The sequence below is a fragment of the Petaurus breviceps genome, unplaced genomic scaffold (genome assembly GCF_028583685.1).
Source record: "Petaurus breviceps papuanus isolate PSGF00001 unplaced genomic scaffold, PetGlider_PUasm1.0 175, whole genome shotgun sequence".
Classification (NCBI taxonomy): domain Eukaryota; kingdom Metazoa; phylum Chordata; class Mammalia; order Diprotodontia; family Petauridae; genus Petaurus; species Petaurus breviceps.
In genome coordinates this window covers 19,145,636-19,163,387 of record NW_027185764.1, presented here as the reverse complement: position 1 = coordinate 19,163,387, position 17,752 = coordinate 19,145,636, and the positions used below count along the sequence as shown (strand labels likewise).

The following is a 17,752-nucleotide window of genomic DNA, read 5'->3' as shown; positions in this document are numbered from 1 at the left end:
TCTATCTATCTATCTATCTATCTATCTATCTATCTATCTATCTATCTATCTATCTATCATCTATCTATCTATCTACCATAAGAGAAGGGAGTGCAATTCTCCCCAAAGAGATGAAATGAATAACCTGGAGAGTCCCTTGAAAGTATAGTAAAGGTCCAATCTAGCCTTGCTGGGATTGTTCCAAACAAATTTACCATATTGAAACGTTCTTCATCAGTCATTGTGGAAATATGGAAGAGTTAGATAGTTTCAGAGAAAAGAAGGAAGGGAGGCAGACAGGCTAAGGAGTTCAGGAAGACAAAGCATTTGAGAAGATCTGAAAGCTCTACAGCCAGAGAGGGTAGGGAAAGATCATCAAGCCCCACAATCTATTGGAAAACCAAGGGCAAAAAAAATGCTTTTTAATTAAGAAAAAAGGATTGGGCAGCTAGGTGGCATAGTGAATAGAGTACCTGCCCTAGAGTCAGGAGGACCTGAGTTCAAATTTGGCCTCAGACACTTAACACTTACTAGCCATGTGACCTTGGGCAAGTCACTTAACCCCAGTTGCCCTGCCTTCCCCCCTCCAAAAAAGAAAAAAGGAGCAGTCTCTTTCTAAGTGCCAAATTGAAACTTCATGGATTAATGACACTTATACAGTTATTCCTTCTGCATCATGGAGGCTGGGGGAATGGTGTCCCCACAATCTGGAAAATCCACATAAAAAATTTTAACCCAACCCCCCACTTTGTACCAGAGAAGTCAGAATTTTTTCTTTGTCTTTTATGGGGTGTTTATAGTACCTTATTATAAAATACATATATACATATATTTTATACATTTCTGAGTTTCTAAATTTTTCTGTGTTATCTGTTGGCCTTTGTGTGTTATCTGTGGCTTCTGCAAAACTATCAAAAAATTCCCATTTAATTTTTCATGCTGACCCATGACATATCAAAACCACAATGAGGAAAGTCATGAAGTAGGAAGGGATAACTTCAGCCTGTAAGACCATAGAAGGAAGGTGGACCTTGGTTTTGTCATATGTAAAATGAGAAGTTTGGACCAGGACAGAGTACTCCACCATGTTCCTTCATCTCTTAGTATTCAATGTAATGTTAACAGGGGTGAGAAAACTGATACATTAGTATTCAATATGAAATTCTGTATGCTTGGCTCCCCCTCCTCACTCTTCACTCTAACTCCCTTCTCCTTTTTGTGACTAATGAGGGAGGACTTCACAAGAGGCCAATTGAGCAGACAGAGAAGGCAAGAGAGGAGGAATCAAGTAAACAAACTTCAGAGTAAGTCATAGGTGTTAATACCCACCAACAACAGTTCCTAAGATGAAAAATAGAATGGAAGTAGCAGGGGATATTGAAGGAATAAAGGGAGGAATGATGGTTATGGGAGAAGTCTTCCTCCATACCTAGGTCTGCCATTGCTTTGCTAGAAAAGAACAAGCTGCAAGAAATAATCAATATCCCATATAGATCTCAAAAAGATTCCATACAGCCCAACCATTGAGCTAACCACTTCAGGAAGCAATTAGAGGGCAAGATCAGAAGTACTTGTAAGCAACAGAGTATTCCACAGGAAAAGCAACAAGAAGGAAAGACAACTCTCTAAGTCTTGAGATCTTTCAGTTGACTGGACATTGAATTTCTCTGATAGAAGACCACAGAAGAGCAACAATGGGGACTCTTCCTCATCCCAGGACTGAAAACACTTAGTAACAATCAGTGAGAGTGACATCTGAGTCTAAGCACCTAAACTGTAACTCCTAGAACTACTGAGTTTGGAGTATGCTTATGCATAGGTTAACGGCTGTCTGGGTCTTGAAGGAACTGTGAGCACATAGATCACATTGTATATATTTTAATATTTTTTTCTTAATGGATTTGGCATCTGTATTAATGAATAAAGCACTTATACCAAGAAGTAACATTGTCTGGCAGGGTTTGCTGGTCTAAGGTACGAGACAACAAAGAAAGGAAGAGGTACCCACTTTCTCCTCTCACCTCAACTTTGGAAGGTCAGCACAGTCGCTTTTTCCTGAACCACACCTTTATTCTCTCACTGGGTGGAGCTAGTCTTCCTCTCATATCATTCCCTGGACATGCTGGAAGACAAAACAATAGAAAAAAACATCATGGTTGGTAGTGTTAGCTTAAGGGAAAACAAGATGGAGGACTTTGATCTGCATTGCTTAATCTCCTCTAGTATTAGAAAGCTTATAAAACTTAGTAATAAATCAAAACTACAGGATTCTCTGTATTTGGGTCATCATCCAATTAGAAAAAAACTCCAAACAATCTTAGTTTTTCAGACAAAGATTTGAACCTCTGTACTGTGTTATCTCTGCTCGCTGCACAGCTTTCAATGGCTCTTCCTATTTGCAATGAACATACACACATCCCAAAGCTGTTATGACTAATCAGAGAGAGAGAGAGAGAGAGAGAATTATTAAGTGCTTACTGTGTAAAAGGCACTGTGTTAAGTGTTAGAGATACAAGGAAAAAACAAGACAGCTTGCCCTCAAGGAACTTCCATGCTAATAGAGGAAGAAAACACAGAAAAGAATATTTAAGTAGGGATGGAGAGGATGATTTTCCAGTTCCCAAACTTAAAGGATATTTTATAATTAAGGGACTTAATGTGTGTTCTTTTTTCTCCAATCCTAAAGTTGTAAGTTGACTAAATATATAGCAAGGTTTGTTTGCAAAATATTCAAGGTGACTAATTTCATTGGGACTGAAAGCCCCCCTTTCTCCCTTACCCCTCATAGAATCAGAGATTATGCCTTCTTAGTATAGTGTAGAACAGTACAGGCAAACTCATATCAAAACGGGGGACACTAAACCATACGAAATAGATCCTTGTGGGCTGCATATTGACTTAGAAAACTGCATATGAACATTATGTTTCACTGTAATTTTGTTTATTTTGTTAAATATTCCCCAATTCCCCAATTTTAATCTGACTGAAGGAAGGGGAGATGGGACAGTACCTATGTTTGACACCTCTGGTTCTATGCTGCAGGAGGTGCGAGAGGCACCTGGGGCCCAGGAGTTAGAGGCTGGGGAGGCTTCCATGGTGGCTTAGGCAGTGGGGGCCAAGATTGAGGCCTGGGCTGTGGTGGAGGCCATGGCTGTGGCCGTGGGGCCTGGGGATGAAAGGCCAAAGACAAGGAGTGGGTTCCTGTCACTAAGCTGGGTCGGCTAGTCAAGGACACAAAGATCAAGTCTTTGCAAGAGATCTATCTTTTCTCACTTCCTATCAAAGAGTCTGAGATCATAGATTTCTTCTTGGGATCTTCATTGAAAGATAAGGTTCTGAAGATCATGCCTGTTCAGAAACAAACTAGAGCTGGACAACGTACCAGGCTCAAGGTTTTTGTGGCCATTGGTGACTACAATGGCCATGTTGGTCTGGGTGTCAAGTGCTCCAAGGAAGTGGCCCCAGCTATTCGTGGTGCTATCATTCTGGCCAAGCTGTCCATCGTTCCTGTGAGATGTGGCTACTGGGGGAACAAGACTGGCAAGCTTCACACAGTACCCTGCAAGGTCACTGGGAGATGTGGGTCAGTTCTGGGGCGCCTGATCTCCGCGCCCAGAGATACTGGCATTGTCTCAGCTCCTGTGCCTAAGAAGCTGCTGATGATGGCTGGGATTGATGACTGCTACACTTCTGCAAGAGGCCGTACTGCCACTCTGGGCAACTTCTCCAAAGCTACCTTTGATGCCATCTCCAAAACATACAGCTATCTAACCCCGGACCTGTGGGAGGAAACTGTGTTCACCAAGTCTCCTTATCAGGAATTCACCGACCATCTTGTGAAGACTCCCACTTGACTATCTGTCCAGAGGACCCAGGCAGCTGCTGTGGCAAACACATAGATTTTTTTTTAATATAAACAAATAGGTTGAACTGCTTAAATAAATATTCCTGCTTTAAAAAAAAAAGAGTATCTGACTCAGAACATGAGAAATCGTGAAAGATACATCTTTGTTGAATATACTATGAATAAAGAAATTTTTCAGAAAGTTTTGAAGAATCATGAATTGCTAAGCATACCTTCCTCCCCTTGCCTATAGGACACATTAAGAAGGTTCTGAAACCTGGGTCCCTACTTCCACCTTCTTGAATGGTTCATATGCAGTTCGTTTAGGGAATGTAATCAAATTTGTCAGTATTTAACTGGGAATCATGGATGCCTTGTGGGTTGAAGCTGGTTGTTGGGTCCAGAGATAATGGGTTTATGAACTAAAAGGAACTTTGGAAGGACATCAAGTCTTGGCCCTTTATTTTACAGATGAGGAAACTAAAACCCAAGGAGGTCATCCCTCTCCTACCGTCACACACCAGCTCCAAACTCAATGCTTTATGCTCTCTTTCCTAGTTTTCTAGTCTTCTTACACTTTATTCCACCCTTGCCCCCACATGATCTATTATGCACTGATTACCCTTGTCATTTCCTGCATAAGATACTTCCTCTCCAGAGTGCAGAAGCAGCAATGGATAGTGCTGGACCTAGAGTCAGGAAGATATGAGTTAAATACAGTCTCACATAATTACCAGCTTTATGACGCTGGGCAAGTCACTTAACTTCCTTTTTGCCTCAGTTTCCTCATATTTCAAATAAAGATAACGACAACACCTACCTTATGCTTGTTGTGAAGATCAACTGAGATAACATTTGAGAAAAAGATAGCACATAGGTCCTATATTGCTTATTGCTTTCTCTTTTCCATACGTTTCCATTGACTGCTCCCATATGGGGAAAGTTCTCCTTCACCTCTGCCTCCTGGTTTCCCTGGCTTCCTTCAAGTCTCAGCTACAATCCCACTTTCTTCAAGGAGACTTGCCTGGCCCCCTTTAATGCTAGTGCCTTCCTCTTGAGGTTATAGCTGATATAATCTACATTTACCTTGTTTGTACATAGTTTTTTTTTTTTTTATGTTGTCTCCCCTCCTCCCTCATTAGAATGTGAGTCCCTTGAGGACAGGCACTGTTTTTGCCTTTCTTTGTATTACCAGCATTAGTGCAGCGCTTGGCACATAGTAGGCACTTACCGATTATTCGTTGACTTAATTTATCAATCACCATGTCAGAGAAATAAGGAAGTGAGATGGAATCCATGCATCATAGAATGGGAGTCTTGGGTGGGGTCTCCCTGGTCACCCCACCCAATCTCTTCTTTTCAAAGAAGCTGGGGCCTCCCAAGAGGAGAAATGATTTGCCCAAGGTTACAAAATGGGTTAGTGGCAGACCCAAAACTAGAACCAGTCTCCTGTTTCCCAATATGGTTCTCTGTCCTTCTAAAAAAGGAAGGTATAGTTTTTCAGTTCTAAAGCCCTGTGGTTTCCATAGGAGAAGAAAAATAGTCACCTAGTTTCAGGCATTTGTAACAGGAGTTGGGAAAGCCTCTCTTCTCATCTTTTCCCACTTCAAGATGTGGTGGCAGTTAAAAACTCAACCTACTCACAGCCTCTGCAAGATAAAAATTCTTTCATCAGCAGATCCAGATGGATGCATCTGTTGCCATCCCACACAATGGCTTGCCTGGTAGAAATCTTCCTGTTTCTTTAGCGGATACCAGGAAGCTATTGGATAGAGTGCTAGGAATTGGATTTAGGAAGGCATGAGTTTAGATTGGATACTGACTAGCTGTGTGGCCCTGAGAAAGTCACTTCATCCTGTTTGCCTCAGTTTCCTCATCTGTAAAATAAACTGGAGAAGGAAATGGCAAACCACTATAGTATCTTTGCCAAGAAAACCCCAAATGGGGTCAAGAAGAATGAGCACATGACTGAAATGACTGAACGGCAACAATAAAAAGAGGAAGCCTTAGAAACTTAATAGCTATGTGACCCTGGGCCAGTCACTTAACCTTCCTTTCCTCAGTTTGTTCATTTGTTAAATGAGGAGATTAGACTCAGTGTTCTAATCTACTGATTTCTTATTGAGATTTATTATTTATTAATTTATATATTTTATTTATTATTTATTAAACCTGTGATCCTATTGCATATTACCTCCCTAGTCTATGTCAGTGACTTTTTCAGACTCCATAGGTCAGGTTATCAATCAATCTGGGCAAAATAGCCTTCTTTTGGGGAACCTGGAAAAGGCCATACTTGACAGGGTGTGTCTCTTGGTGGAAGAGAGAAGACTGTTAACAGGGGACCATTAGTGTTTTGAGATAGAGCTCAAGACTAACTTTGGGTACCTGTATAGGTTACCAGTCACTGTGTGTCAATGCTAAGTATTTAGAGTGAAGGGACTCTATTGGCATTGGAAAGAGTATGAGATTTGGAGTCAGGGAACTTGGGTTCCAATCTCACATCTTCCACTTACTACCTATGTGACATTAGGCAAATCACTTAGCCTCACTGGGCATACTTCCCTCATTTGTAAAATGAATGGGATTCAGTTAGATTCCTAAGGTCCCCCCTAGCTCTAAATCATATGACCTCCAGTTCCCTGAAAAAATGATCTGAGAATATGGGAATGTAAAACAATTGACATAATCTGAGCCCAAATATGGGTGCCTCCAGACACGTTAATTAAAACAGTATGTTAGAGGAGCAAATTCTTCCCCTTAATTTTAGAGTATTCTATTTTGTGATAAAATCCAGGGAAGTATTTCCTGGTTAGTAGAAGAAATAATTGTCTAGGAATTAGGAGATCTGGATTCTAATTTAGGCTCCCAAATCTGTATGTCCTTTCCAAGTCTCTGCCCAGGGTTCTAGTCCTATCTTTCCAATTATCTTCTAGATATAGATATATACATCTGGACCATCTGCCAGAAACTCAAATTCAACATGTCTGAATATGACTTTCCTTTCTCTTTCTAATCCTGCCCTTCTGTGATTTTATCTATTTATGTTGGTGATAAGAGGCAAATGCATGGTCTTAGAATCATATTTTAGTCTTTTCCTTCCTGTCATATCCAAGCATTTTATCAAGTTCTATGATTTCTTGCACCCTAATATCACTTTCGTATGTCCCTTCCGACTGTGCATCTCCTCCAGGGCTGTGCTGGTAAATGTTTCACAACCAGAACTCAAGTGGGGGAGTTGGGGTGGGATGAGGAATCTAGAATGAAACACTTTTATGTTTAATCTGTACTATTAATATTTTCCCTATCCCTCTTTTGGGTCTATTCAATCAATAAAATAAGGGATCAAGCTCTGGTTTGTAACGTTTGCAAAGTTCAGAGGTGTAGATGCTCACACAGAAAAGTTAGCAATCAGATCTCATGAAGCTATTTGAGTCAGCTTCAGCATACCATCATCCCTTCTCATTCAAACTATTAAAGTGGTCTTCTTGGCACAGTGGATAAAAAAACAGACACAGAGTCAAGAATATCTAGATTCAAATCCCATCTCAGAAACTTGCTAGCTATGTGACCCCAGACAAGTCATTCAACCTATCTTTATATCAGTTTCTTTATCTATAAAATGAATTTTTTATCTCTATATATCTTTACCTACAATATCGATATATCCATATATCTTTATCTATAAAATTAATTTTTACCCTTCTGAATCTACCACTATGATATTACGATAGCACGATCATGTATCCACATTGTTCTGCTTGGCCTCAGAGATCAAGATTAATAGCTATGGGTATAATTTGCAGAAAGTCAGGTTTTAGTTTCTTAGAAGGGGAAATTGGTTACCTATCCAAAAATGGACTGAACCAGATTCAAGAAGTGGTTCCCTATCACTGGAGGTCTTCAGGAGGAGACTGAATGACCACTTGTCAGGAATATTATAAAAACAATTCCTAGTGTAGATTAGATGGCCTCTGAGATACTTTCCTTGGACAGACTTCAGAAGGACCTGGAGTGCTATGGTCCACGAGGTCCCGAAGAGTTGGTCATGCCCAAATGACTAAGTAACAACAACAAAGAGGTACCTTTCAACTCTGAGAGGTTGTGATTAGTCTCCTTGTTCAATTCATTTAAGTGAATATTTATAAAGTGCCCCCTCTGTGGGAGGCATGTCGGGCTTGACAATGCAAAGAAAAAAGTGAAAAACAGTCCCTGTCCTCATTGTGCTTATATTCTACTTGATAAAATACAGAACTAGATGAAGTAAATACAAAATCTGTTGAGGAAATACTAAGTACTTTTAAATACTAACCATTAACAGGCTTCTCAGAAGAAATGGAACTTGATCAGACCCCTGAAGGAAGAGAAGGATTTGAAGAGGCAGAAGTGAGGGAGGAGGGCATTCCAAGCAAAGAGGCATAAATGGAATGCTGAGTTTGGGAACAGCAAGTTTGACTAAAATGGAAAATAGACTGAGGAAAGAAATATAAAAAAATGCTCAGAAAGATAGTCTGCAAGGAAGTTTTGAAAGGCTTTTAAAGCCAGTCTACGGAATTTGTATTCTATGTATAAAGGAGAGCAGACCTGGTCCCTCTCCCCCACTCTTTGCCCCCAATACACACGTGCACGCACACACACACACACACATACACACGATCAAAATTCCTATACAGGGGCTTCTTTAGTAACAGGATTTAATCACAGATGATTAGCACCCAATTATGGTATTTTGTGCATTTTTTTATATGAATACCTTTCTCTGAATCAGAAGGGACAACCCAACTGTCTGGGCAGGCAACTGGCCATACCACCAGAGGCATTTAAACAATTACACTTGCAATCAGACAGTTCCAGGGCAGTATTTCTCAAATTTTTTGGTCTTAAGATCCCTTTACACTCTTAAAAATTATTGAGGTGATGGCTAGGTGGCACAGTGAATAGAGGAACGACCCTGGAGTCAGAAGGACCTGTTCAAATCTGGCCTCATTCACCTGACACACTTACTAGCCTTGTGACCGTGGGCAAGTCATTTAACTCCAATTGCCCTGACTCCCTCCAAAAAGCAAGCAAAACAAAACAAAATGATTGAGAACCCCAAAAGAGCTTTAGTTTATGTGGATTTTTCTGTTGATACTAAAATTGATAAATTGAAAAAAATAAAATTGAAATTAAAATTGATTAATTTTAAAAATATTTATTGATTCATTTGCAAACAATCAACAGAAATAACATTTTTATGAAACCAAACTATAATTCCTAAAACAGAAAATATAGAAGGGTGGAATTATTTTACATATTTTTGCAATTCTTTTTTATGTCTGGCATAATAGAAGACAGCTGAATTCTCATATCTGCTTCTGCATTTAATCTGTTGTGATATGTTGTTCTGGTGAAGTATATTAAGAAAATCCAACCTTACACAAATATGTAGTTGAGAAAGAGAGCAATATTTTAATAGAAAAATGATACCTTGGTTTTATTATCTTGTGGACCTATTGACATATCTGTTGAAATATATATTTCTCATATATACTCATATCATGTATTCTCATATATACTCAGGAATATATGTTGAAATCTAGTATTCTAGCAATGGAAGAAGAACTGAAATGTTGACAGGGAAATGGTTCTTGAGGAAGGAGACTATTTTCTCCTTTTTTCTCCCTCCTTAGTCACCAACCATGGCGTCCAGTAGTTTGCTTGCTGTCTCAGAAGCAAAGACTTTCCATGAGTTGCCGTCAGTTTGAGAGTATTCAGGGAGTAGTTGAGGAAGCAGGGAGAGACACTCTCCAGACAAACATATGTCTGGAGGGGCAGTCATGAAGTGAGAAGGAGCATGCCTTCTGGAAGTAAAGAAGAGAGATAGCTTTGGACTCAAGAGAGCTAGCCCTGGGAATTGAGAGTTGAGCTGTGGAGGGAGGAGACTGTGAGAATCCAAGAGTGACCCACTCAGCAAGGATGCTCCCAGAAAGGAATTTCACGAAGATGTCTGAGGAAAGAAAGGACATTGGGGCCCTGCAATACCTGAGTCTTGAGTTATGTCTACCACATGTGTTCCCAGAATTCCAATCCTCACTACCATTACACTCGCTTGTGACCACTTATCCCACAGATGCATTTAGTGTTTATAGGAGACCATGTCCTAGATTTGTGGGGGCAATATTTTGTCATTGCTGTTCTTACTATGCTGTCTTAGTAATTGCCCTTCCTATAAGTTAATTGTGATGACTGGCTGATTATTAATTAGCTGGTGTGGGAATTGGTGACCTATCGAGTAGCAGCCACAACTCCAGGGGTGAGTAAAGATTGGAGTAGTAGCCCAGAGAGAGAGAATAAGGCACCACCGATGGGTTTTTTTTTTTAACATGCTCAGGTCACCTATAGATAGATGTTCCTACCTTCAAGGCTGAACTCAGCTAGTACACCCTCCATGATGAAATCTTCTCTCCCTACTCAAATTTCCTTTAGCTCTTTGTTAAACCCTGTTCTTTTTACTCACCTCACTCTCATTCCTTCATGGTTACGTATACACTTGTCCTTTCTCCCACTAGACTGTAAGCCCAGTGACAGCAGGACCTGTGTCATATGTTTGTATCCCTAGTTCCTGTAACATGTTTCATGTTTAATTAATATTGATTGAGCTAAATTTGTTAAATTAGCATATCATAGGGAAGGGCATTTCCCCTCTTTAGGAACCATTATTCTCATCTGTAAAATATGGAGGTTAGGATCAATGATCTCTAAGGTGTTACTAGGAAGGAAAGAAATGGTTATTGAATGTCTACTACATGCCAAGGACTACAGGAAGACCTTTACAAATATTGTCTCATTTGATTCTCACAACAATCCATAGAGGTAGGTGCAGTTGGGGAAACTGAAGCAGATGGAAATTAAGTGACTTGCCCAAGGTCATATAGCTAGTAGTTAGTGTCTGAGCCCAAATTCGAACTCAGATCTTTTCTGATTCCAGATCCAGTACTCTATACACTTACTCTTTACCACCCAGCTTCCTCTAGCTGAGGTTTGTGGTTCTATTTGAAGATATGGCTCATGGAGACCAATTCCTGCAAGGTTGCATCTTATTAATACCGCGTGTCATGGCACAGAAATCAGCTTTTTAAGGTTAAAAAATATTTCCCCAAATTGCAGTGGACATAAGCTCAGGTTTCCAGCCGCTAAGCACTCTCCACCCATCTCAGCTGTCAACAGCTGTAGGAGATAGGCAGCTGGCCTTTCCCCCCAGCCTGCTGCTTAAGCAGCTGCTCTCATAAACTAATGAGCTTGAACGAATAGACCTAGGCAGTGAACATAATCCAAAGTGTATACTCATACATAGGAAGATTCTGGCTCATGTCTATATGTGTCAGGTAGACTTAGGTATGTTCCATGGCCTATTATAACATGAAGCATTTGTTATTCAGACTCATTATCCTTCTCCCTTAAATGTTTGCAGGACTTGCCAGTGTTAATCAATCCCTTGACAGAAGAATAGATTGTAGAGGATGGCTGTCCCCATTTTGTACTTCTCTGGCCAGTTTCTTTATCTTGATGCAGGAGAAAAAAAAAGTCAATAAAACTCTAATCTGAGGAATAATTCCACATTTTGTGTGTTAATTGGCTTCTGCAGCTTCCTCTGCTGCCAATTTGGTGTGAATATAATAATAATAACAATAGCTAACATTTATCTAGCACTTACTATGTGTCAACCGCTATACTAAGCACTTATGAGTGGGATGGAAGAAGAAAGAGAAAACAGCTTCCAGTGCTTTTCTTTCCCTTGCTGTTGTTTGGTTTACTTTTACAACTTCATTATAAGGGACAGGGTCAAAGGAGAAAAGAGAATAAATGGAGGGCAGGATAGGATGGAGGGAAATATAGTTAGTCTTTCACTATATGACTATTATGGAAATGTTTTGCATAAGTACACATGTATAACCTATATTGAATTGCTTGTCTTTCCAGTGGGGGTGGGTGAGGAGGGAAGAAGGGAGAGAATCTGGGAACTCAAAGTTTTAGAAACAAATGTTAAAAATTGTTTTTACATGCAACCAGGAAATAATATATACAGACATTGGGGTATAGAAATCCATCTTGCCCTATAAGAAAGTAAGGGGGGACAAATGGGGAGCATATAAGAGAGAACAGATTGGGGGAAGGGGTATTCAGTATGCTCACTATCTTGGGGTGGGGGCTAAGGGAGAGACGAGGAGAAAATTTGTAAATCAAAATCTTGTGGAAACAAATGTTAAAAAATAAAAAATAAATAAAATTTAAAAAAATTTCATTTCAGAGGTACTGATTTTTTTTCTCTCCTCCTACTCTCCCCACCCCATTTACCATTTACAAAAGAAAAATAAGAACTTTATTATAAAGATGAATAGTTCTGGGCAGCTAGGTGACACAGTGGATAGAGCACTAGGTCTAGAGTCAGGAAGGCTTGAGTTCAAATCTCTGGTTTTGATACTCACTAGCTATGTAACTCTGGGCAAGTCACTTCACCTTGTTTACCTCAGTTTCCTTGTCTGTAAAATGAGCTAGAGAAGGAAATGGCAAACCACTCCAGTATCTCTGCCAGGAAAATCCCAAATGTGGTCACAAAGAGTCAGACTCAAATGAAACTACTGAACAACAACAAATAGTTCTGGAAAACAAATTCCCTTGTTGACCACATCCAAAAATGTGTGTCTCATTCTGTACAACTTTTCTTTTGGTGCTTCCACAACTCACAGTTGACTTTTAATAATAATAATAGTAATTTTCCTTTGAAAGGAAAGGAAGATTTTTCTGCTCACAGGTATAATCATGCCAACCCTCCATTTTTAAAGGGGACCAAAAATGAGAGGAAGGAGAATGGAGAAGGGCGAGGAAGGAGTAAGAATGGATGAGAACTTCAAATCAGAAATTATCTTCTTTTCTTTACATATTTAACAGAATATCATTATTATTTCTCTTGGCTTCTATTGTGCATTGTAGTTATTGCAATTATTTTATACTTATTGAATAATTTATTGTAATTATTTTATACTTATTGCATAATTTTACACATTTGTATGCACAATTATCCTATTTCTTCTTCTAGACTATAAGCTCTATGTGGACAGATGGTACATTAATAACCTTCATATCCCCTGCTCCAGGTCTAACACATAAAAAGTAATAAATGGTTATTGAATAAATGACAGTTAAACCCTGTAAAAGTCATTTTACTAGCAAGGAAGAAACTGAGAAGCACACAAATAGAATCAGAGAATTTAGAACCAAAAGAAATCTGATCTAATCCCTTTAGTGGACAATTGAAGAAACTGGGGCTCCAGAGGTGAAGGGATTTGCCTAAGTTAAAATCAGTAAGGAAATAGTATCAGGATTCAGATGAAGGTCAGCTGATGGCAAATTCAGAGATCTTTGGACCTGGCCATGCTGACTCCCTTGACCAAAAATAGATTGGATAGACTAATCATAGGGTGAATTAATGAGTTTCCCATTGCTATTTGGAGCTTAGTCACAAAAGTCGCTGAGCTAAAAGCTCTTACGTCAAGGTAAGAATAGATGCTGAAAACTTCAGGCACTATGAGAAAGAACTCAGACTCTAAATCCTGAGCTGGAATTGTCCAGACCCCAGGAAAGTTCTAGACAGCCAACTCCTAATGACCCACACTAATTAGATATGAGAAAAATTGTAAAACTGGAGAACATGGGATCAAAATGATTTTTGAGGGAGAGATAATCTATTACAATGCCATTATTTTGCAAATGAAGAAACTGAGGCAAAGTGACCTTAGCAATTCCTTATGCCTTTAGGATAAAATGCAAATACTTCAGCCTACCACTTGAGGTCCTCTACAATCTGGTCCCAAACTACTTTTCCAGATTTATTTCACAGGACTCCCTATTATATATGCTAACTTGGACTATTGACTATTCTAATCAATTGACATTCTGTCTTCCACCTCCACACATTTTGCTGAAGCCAGTCTTTCCCCTCCCCCTTTTTCCCCCCTCTGGATGTCTGGAATGTGTTGGCTCTTCAAATTTAGCTCTCTAGATCCTTATCTTCCTTCAAAGATCAGCTCAGTTGCTGAATAGAGCCTTCTTTAATCCCTCAGTAGCTAATAGAGAGACCTTCCAACTATTTTATATCACAGTTATCTGCTTACTCTTGGATCTCCCAGGAGATACAACAATAAGCTGTTTTAGATCAGGGGCTTTTTCATTTTCTAATTATCACAGAATTAAAAACAAAAAACATTTATTTTTTAAGAAGAAATGCTGGGTGTCCCAAAAGTCTTAGTGCAGTGTTAAGCTTGAATAACTTAATAGCCTAACTTGCTATAATAAATAAATTTCAATAAGTAATGAATTTATTTAACAAATAAACTTTATATATATATATGGATGGAGAGAGAGAGAGAGAAAGAGAGAGAGAGAGAGAGAGAGAGCTTTAATAATTTAAAATGGCAACAAGCCTTTGGGATGCATCGTTTTAATTTTTTCTTAGTTCTTTTCATTTATCAATAATTTGTTTTCTTATCTTTCCACCTATCCCCCTTCCAAATGACAACAAAACAAAACCCTTTTTCACTAGCATGCATATTTTGACCTGCCAGTACCACTACTAGGTCTATATTCCAAAGAGGTCAAAGAAAGAGGGAAAGGACCCATACATGCAAGAATATTTGTAGCAAATCTTTTTGTGGTGACAAAGAATTGGAAACTTAGGGGATGTCCATCAATTGGGGAATGACTGAACAAATTATTATATATGAATGTGATGGAATACATTTGTGCTATAAGAAATGATGAAAGGGATGGTTTTGGAAAGACTTGAGAAGACTTGTAAGAATTGATGCAAATTAAAGAGAGAAGAACCAAGAGAACAATGTACATAATAACAGCAATATTGTAAAGATAAATATCAAAGATTTAGTAACTCTTATCAACACAATGACTTGCCACATTTCCAAAGGACTCATGATCAAAAATGCTATCCACACCCAGATAGAGAACTGATGAGTTCAGAATATAGATTGAAGCATTTTTTTCTTTTCCTTTTGTTTTTTGTTTTTCCTTTCTGGAACATGGAAATGCAGAGATTTGTTTTGCATGACTTCATATTTGTAATGGGTCTTGTATTTTCATGCGTTCTCAATAAGGGAGAGAGATGGGGGGGGAGGGAGAAAATCTGTAACTGAAAATAAAATTGAATTGAATTTTAAAATAGATAAATACATTTTAAAATATGCATAGCCAAGCAAAACAAATTCCCATATTGGCCGTGTCCAAAAATATATGTCTCAGGGGCGGCTAGGTGGCGCAGTGAATAGAGCACTGGCCCTGGAGTCAGGAGGACCTAAGTTCAAATCCAGCCTCAGACACTTAACACAAAAAAAACTGGCCATGTGACCTTGGGCAAGTCACTTAACCCCAATTGCCCTCCAAAAAGCAAAACAAAACAAAAATATTTGTCTCATTCTGCATCGTGAGCCCATCAACTCTATGTTCAAAGATGCAAAGCATGCTTCATCATCAGTCCCTTGGCTTTGGTCTAGTGATTTCATTGTTTGAGATTCTTAAGTCTTTCAAAGTTATTGGTCTTTACAATGTTGTTGTTTTATAAATTGTTCTCCTGGTCCAGCTCACTTTACTCGGCGTCAGTTCATGTAAGTCTTCCTTGATTTTTCAAAAACCATATTTTGTATAATTTATTAAGGCATAATTATATTCCATTGCATTCATATACTGTCATTTGTTCAGTCATTCCCCAAATGAGGGCACCCCCCTTAGTTTCCAGACTTATATCACTACAAGAACTATTTAAGTATTTTTATCAGCAGAAACCTTGTACAAGATAGATTCAGTAATTTTTGGTTGAATTTAATTGAATTAACCAGATTTCATGAATTGTAAGCAGCAGTTCCTCTCATTTCTTAACCCAATGGTCTTTCTACTACACCAATCCCATAGAAACATCATTTCTATTTGATATTGCAATCCATGCTGCATCTAAGATTTACCTTTCTAATTATATTTTCTTAGGCCAATAGTAATTTTAGGTTATGAAAACACAGTAACTTATGTCAAGGGAGTCAACACACATTAGGTGGTAGAGGAAAAGTCAGCCTGAGATTTAAAACTTTTTTCACAGAGAGAAGAAAAACATAGATAGCAGGCAATAGATAACTGGGAGTTGAAGTAGAACCTTGATTAAGTCCTAAATATTCCTCTGTGAATAATATATCCCTCCCTATAAGGAGGGAAATAAATGTGGTAAGGTTAATTAGAAAGACATAGGCTTCCATGCCACCTCAGACACTTACTAGCTGTGTGGTAAGTCACTTCCTCTCTTGGCCTCAATTTCCACATGTAAAAAAAAAATACTAAGAAATACTCATGTCTACTCTATGGAGAATTTATAGAAGACCATGAACCAGAGCTTCAAGGAAGAAAAGATGTGAGTGGTTGCTGTGAATGAACCCATAAGAATGAGGTCTCAGATCCATCAAAATATGGGAGTACAACTATAGTAATATTGTGTATCACCTGTAGATTGTTATTTTAATCATACCGTGTTTCCCTGATAATAAGACCTATCCCGAAAATAAGCCCTCCCCTTACTGTGTAAGATTCCTCTAAAAATAAGCCCTCCCCCGAAAATAAGCCCTATTGAGATTGCTACTGTAGTGAAGGTGATCCCCTGTGCTACACGCTACATTACGGTACCCTTTGTATGCACCGCCCCCCCCCCCCGAGCTGCATCCAATCAGAGCTGCAGCAGTGAGCGCATCATCCTGTTCTTCCCCAGTGATTTGCTTGCTGGCGCCATTGAAAGCAGTGCTGCGGAGGAGAGCTGAGGCAGGACAACATAAAAACCGGTATGTAAGCAGGAGTGAGGGGGCATGATGGAGGATAAAAAGGGCATGATGGAGGAAAAAAGAATAACTCAGGGGGCATGATGGAGTGAAAAGAAGGACTGATGGTCATAATTTTATTATTCTGTCTGTTTTGACCCCCAGACATGAGTACAAAAAGGAAGAGCTATACTGTTGAATATAAGAAAGAAATTGTAGAGGAGTCACATGTCATTGCTGTCAATATTCATTAAAATAAGCCCTCCCCTGAAAATAAGCCCTCTGGTGTTTTTCTGTCCAAAAAAATTAATAAGACAGTGTCTTATTATTGGGGAAACACGGTATTCTGTGAATTTAATTGAATTTGGGGTACTACATTTTAGGAAAGATACAGACAAGCTGAAATACAGTGAGAAGAGGATGGCTAAGATGTATCAGGCACTTGTAACCGTACCACATGGTGATCAATTAAAGGAACTAGGAATGTTTAAGCTGGAGAATTGAAGGCATAGGAGGAATAAGAATAATAGCTAGAATTTGTGTAATGCTCTACTCTCTTAACAACCTTTTGGGATAAGTGCTATTATTATCCCCACTTCATATATGAGGGAACTAAAGGAGAGAAATTAAATGACTTGTCCAGAGTAACTTAGCTACTAAGTATCCAAGACTGAATTTGAACTCAGGTTTGTCTGTTGGGGGTAGCGTGGGGTGAAGGATATTTTTTTGTTTGGTTTTGGTCTTTTTTAACTCTGGGTCCAGTGTTCCATCTGCTATACCAACTACCCACCTCATATGATAGCTGTCTTCTGATATGTAAAAAAAAAAAAAATCCTAGAGAGAAGAAAGATTGGATTTTTCTCCTTGGCTTTGTAGAAGGTATAACTAAGAACAATGGGTGAAGGTTGCAGAGAAGTAGGTTGTAGCTCTAAGTAAGGGAAAACTCCCTAATTGTGTCGCCCATTAGAATGTGAGCTCCTTGAGAGAAGGGATCATGCTTATGCTTTGATTTTTTTAAATTTTACTTCATATATATATTCATATATATGTGTGTGTGTGTGTGTGTCTGTGTGTGTCTGTGTGT

General features: G+C 38.9%; 1 pseudogene; it reads left to right on the top strand.

Moving 5' to 3' along the window:
• Positions 1-3,878, top strand: part of LOC138159000 (small ribosomal subunit protein uS5 pseudogene) — a 26,319-nt pseudogene extending 22,441 nt beyond the window's left edge.
• Positions 3,879-17,752: the final 13,874 nt, after the last annotated feature.